Consider the following 5,047-nt stretch of genomic DNA (forward strand, 5'->3'; position numbering starts at 1 on the left):
GAGACCTGTTCTGGACGGGAACCCTTTTCCTCCCCCGCGAGCGCAACCAGCCTGCCGCACCCGATGGCGCTTGCCCCGACGCGCTGCAAGGCGTTGACGACGCCTGCGCAGCGAGCTGCCTCGCCGATCTTCTTGGCGAGACCCACATCTCCGACGAGCCCACGTCCGATGCGGGCACGGCCTACCCCGAGAGTCGCCTCGTCAGCCTCCTCGACCAACTTCACGTCTCCAGCGAGCTTGCTCTAGACTTGGAGTCGGTCGGCTCCACCGACCCGATGCTTGTCGACTCCGACACGGCGTCGCTCGACGCCTACCCCTCCGAGGTGGTAGTCTTCAACGACCCTCCCCCTCGAGCTGACAGCGGCAGCAACGCTGTCACTGAGGTGCTGGTCATCAGCCACGTCGCCAACTCGGGCGAGAATGCCCATGATGCCCTACAAGCGGTGATGCATGACATGACCGTCCCCATCCCGGCCAACGCCGACGCCGAGACCCTGGAGGCACGCCGCCTTGCCCTCATCGCGGAGGGTCCGAAGATAGCCTCCATGAGACGCCTCACCGAGGCTCACCAGCGCGAAGTCGACCGCGCCGCCTTCGGTACGCCGCCTCATGGGGGGCCGAGCCGAGCCGGCCTTGTCAAGAAGAGCGGCGCGGCCGTCGCCAGCATGCTGGGGGCAGACCGCCCCGTCTACGCCACACCGCTCGAGAATCTGCGAGCCGCCCAGGCGGCCGCTGAAGAGCTAAATGGGCTGGGGGCTGATGAGCTCCTCTACATGACGAGGCGCATCCAGCAGCTGATCGACGCGACCGCAGAACGGCACGAAGCCGGCGCCCGCGCTGAGAGTCCTCCCCCACGCCGAGAGCATGCCGCGACATCCCGGTCGCCGACTGCGAGCGGCGTCCGCGGAAGGAAAGACAAGGAGCCGGCTGCTAGCCGCAGCCGGACTCGGATCACCATCGAGCGCGACGCGGAATGCCGCCCTCGAGCAGTGGAGCGCTAAGGAAATCCGCCTCCTCCCCCGCCTCGAGGGGAGAGATATCCCACCCCGCCGCCTGTCAGGCATCCGACTCTTGGTGGCCGACTAGGCCACCCCGAAGTAGTCGGCGAGAACGACGCCCGCCACCGGATCGACCGCCTAGCTCGATCCCTGGCGATAGAAGAAGAAGACGATGTCGGCCCGCCATGCTTTGGCCCCCGCATCTGCGACGAGCCCTTCCCCAAAGGGTTTTCGCTCCCCAGAGACACGCCCAAGTACAACGGCTCTGTGAAGCCGGAGGATTGGCTCATCGACTACTCTACCGCTGTCAGCATAGCGAACGGCAATAGGCGCGTAGCCGTGAAGTACGTCCCTCTCATGCTGCAAGGCACGACACGCACCTGGCTCAACAACCTCAAGCCCTACAGCGTCAACAGCTGACTGGACTTCACGGAAGTCTTCGTCCGCAACATCACCAGCATGTACAAGCGGCCTCCCAAGCCCTGCCAGCTCTCCCTATGCGTCCAAGGGCCCAAGGAGTCGACCCGTGATTACCTCACGCGTTAGGCCGAGCTCCGCAACTCCTGCGAGGGGGTCCACGAGGTTCAGGCCATCGAATACTTCACCGCCGGGTGCCGAGAGGGCACCCTCCTCAAGCATTGACTCCTCTGCGACCAGCCGGCTACCCTCGGCGAGCTGCTGATCATTGTGGACAAGTACCCTACGACCGACTCCTCGATGAAGACCGAGCTCCGAGTGGACGCCTCTGGGAAGGTGCTCGCTCCGGCTCCCAAGACACCGGCTGGCGACTCCAATCGGTGCCCCTACCAGAACGACCACAAGCGCAAGGCTCCTATGCCGCCTTCCACCAGTCGGCAGGTGGCCACAGTCGAAGATGGGCAGCCCGAAGAGCAGCCCGCTCCCAAGAAGAAGGGCGGCAGGCCGGCTTGGCAGCCGGCCTTCTCCTACGAGCAGACTATCGATGCCCCTGCAAGTTCCACAGCGGCGCGAAGCCGTCCAACCACACGACCCGAAAGTGCCACTGGCTCACCCGGATCTCCAAGGGCGAGGGACTGGTGCCGCCTCCGCCTCCCGGCCCGCTGCCTCCAGCCCCCAGCAGCCGGCTGCTCGACCAGCAGGCGGAGCCATCCAAGATGAGTTCCCTGATGAGCACGCCGCCTAAGTCGTCTTCACAAGCCAAATTGAAGACAAGCGCAGCCGGCGCCGACAGCACCAAGAGGTCAACGCAGTCGCCTCCACCAACCCCGAGTTCATGCATTGGTCCGAAAGGCCTATCAACTTGAGCCGGGCCGATCACCCAGAGGTGATGCCGTCCCCTGGCTCCTACGCATCGGTTTGGATATCACCCTCGCAACGGAGAGGCGGGCTGCCCGATTCTCCCGCGTTCTGATTGATGGTGGAAGCAGTATCAACATACTGTACCGCGATACCATGGAGAAGTTGAACCTCAAGGCGAAACAGCTCATGCCAAGCCGGACCGTGTTCCATGGCATCGTACCCGGCCTGTCCTGTTCCCCGATCGGCAAGATCAAGATGGATGTTCTCCTCGGAGACAAGGATCACTTTCGCCGAGAAGCAATCTGGTTCGAAGTAGTGGATCTGGAAAGCCCTTACCACGCCTTGCTTGGCCGACCCGCTCTGGTCAAGTTCATGGCTGTTGCCCACTACGCCTACCTGAAGATGAAGATGCCGAGCTCGAAGGGGATCATCACTATAGCCGGCGACTACAAGAAGTCCATCGAGTGTGCTGCAGCCAGCAGCCGGCTGGCCGAGTCCCTCATAGTGGCAGAAGAGAAGAAGATGCTAGAGCGAGTTGTGGCCATGGCCGGCAAGCAGCCGACCTTGTCCCCCAACCGCAAGGATTATGATGCGCAGGCCTCCTTCCAGCCGGCCAAGGAGACGAAGAAGATACCTCTGGACCCGGAGAACCCGGAAAGGTTTGCAGTCATTGGTGCAAACCTGGACAGTAAATAGGAAGGCGAGCTCGTCGACTTCCTCCGTGAGAATCGAGACATCTTTGCATGGTCCCCAAAGGACATGCCGGGTGTTCCGAAGGATTTCGCCGAGCACAAGTTACACATCCGAGCCGACGCGAAGCCGGTCAAGCAGCCTCTTCGCCGACTGTCAGAAGAGAAGAGAAGAATCGTAGAAGAAGAGATAGCCCGGCTCCTTGCCGCCGGCTTTATTATGGAAGTGTTTTTTCCAGAGTGGCTTGCCAACCCAGTCTTGATGTTGAAGAAGAACAACAAATGGCGTATGTGTATAGACTACACTAGCCTCAACAAGGCCTGCCCCAAAGATCCGTTTGCTTTGCCACGGATTGATCAAGTGATAGACTCCACAGCCGGATGCGAGCTGTTGAGTTTTTTGGATGCTTCCTCAGGATACCACCAGACTATACCGCCTTCATCACACCATTCGGAGCTTTCTGTTACCTGACTATGACATTCGGCTTGAGGAATGCCGGTGCCACTTTTCAGCGTTGCATGCAGAAATGCCTTCTCAAGCAACTCGGCAGAAATGCCCACGTCTATGTAGACGATATTGTGGTGAAGACGGAGATGCGCGGCACCCTGCTGGAAGACCTCAAAGAAACATTTGCCAACTTGCGCTGATTCCAGATCAAGCTCAACCCTGAGAAATGCGTGATCGGAGTACCAGGCGGCCAGCTTCTAGGTTTTCTGGTCTCCGAACGTGGCATTTAGTGCAACCCTATGAAGATCAAGGCCATTGAGAGAATGGAGATTCCCACCAAGTTGCGAGACATTCAGAAGTTCACCGGGTGCCTGGCCTCCCTAAACCGCTTTATCAGCCGGCTAGGAGAGAAGGCTCTCCCCCTGTACCGACTCATGAAGAAATCCACTCATTTCGAGTGGAATGACCAAGCAGATCAAGCCTTCCACGAGTTGAAGAGGATGCTGACCACTCCACCTGTCCTGGCGGCGCCGACTGAGAAGGAGCCCATGCTCCTCTACATTGCCGCAACTAGCCGAGTGGTAAGTGCAGTCATCTTGGTTCAGCGCCCAGAAGAAGGCCGAGCCCAGCTAGTCCAGAGGCCGGTATATTATCTAAGCGAAGTACTATCCAGCTCAAAGCAAAACTACCCGCACTACCAGAAGATGTGCTATGGGGTGTACTTCGCCGCCAAGAAGCGGAAGCCCTACTTTCAAGAGCATCCCATCACGGTCGTGTGCACCGCCCCGCTTGCCGAGATCATAGGCAGTCGGGATGCATCCGGCCGGGTGGCTAAATGGGCCATTGCGCTCGCACCTTACACAATCTTCTATCAGCCCCGCACCGCCATCAAGTCCCAAGCGTTGGCCGACTTCCTCGTCGACTGGGCCGAGACCCAGTACCTACCGTCGGCTCCCGACTCTACTCATTGGCGGATGCACTTCGACGGGTCCAAGATGCGCACCGGCTTGGGAGCCGGCATCGTCCTCACCTCTCCCAAAGGCGACAAGCTCAGATACACGCTGCAAATGCACTTCACCGCCTCCAACAACGTGCCCGAGTACGAGGCGCTCATATACGGGCTCCGGCTAGCCAAAGAGCTCGGCATACGCCGGATCCTGTGTTACGGCGACTCAGACTTGGTGATCCAGCAGTCATCTAGCGACTGGGACGCCAAGGATGCAAACATGGCGATCTATCGATTCCTCGTCCAGCAGATCAGTGGGTACTTCGAAGGGTGCGAGTTCCTTCACGTGCCACGGTCTGACAACGACCAAGCAGATGCCCTGGCGCGGATCGGCTCCACCCGACAGGCTATACCGACCGGTGTCTCTCTCCAGCGCCTCCTCAAACCATCCATCAAGCCGTCTCCAGAGTCGGACTCTATCTTCGTACCGCCTGCCCCCGATGCAGCCGGATCCGACTGGAGGAACCCAGCAGGCGGCTCGGGGACTTCGACAACCGGCCCGGGGACTGCCGTAGTCACACCCGGCTCGAGGACTTCAGAACCCGGCCCGGGGACTGCAGCAGTCCGCCCGGGGACTGCAGCGACACAAGAAGCGGTGGCCGACTCCAACTCCCCACCACCCAACCCG

The sequence above is a fragment of the Triticum aestivum genome, chromosome 7D, assembly GCF_018294505.1.
Source record: "Triticum aestivum cultivar Chinese Spring chromosome 7D, IWGSC CS RefSeq v2.1, whole genome shotgun sequence".
NCBI classification, from domain to species: Eukaryota; Viridiplantae; Streptophyta; class Magnoliopsida; order Poales; family Poaceae; genus Triticum; species Triticum aestivum.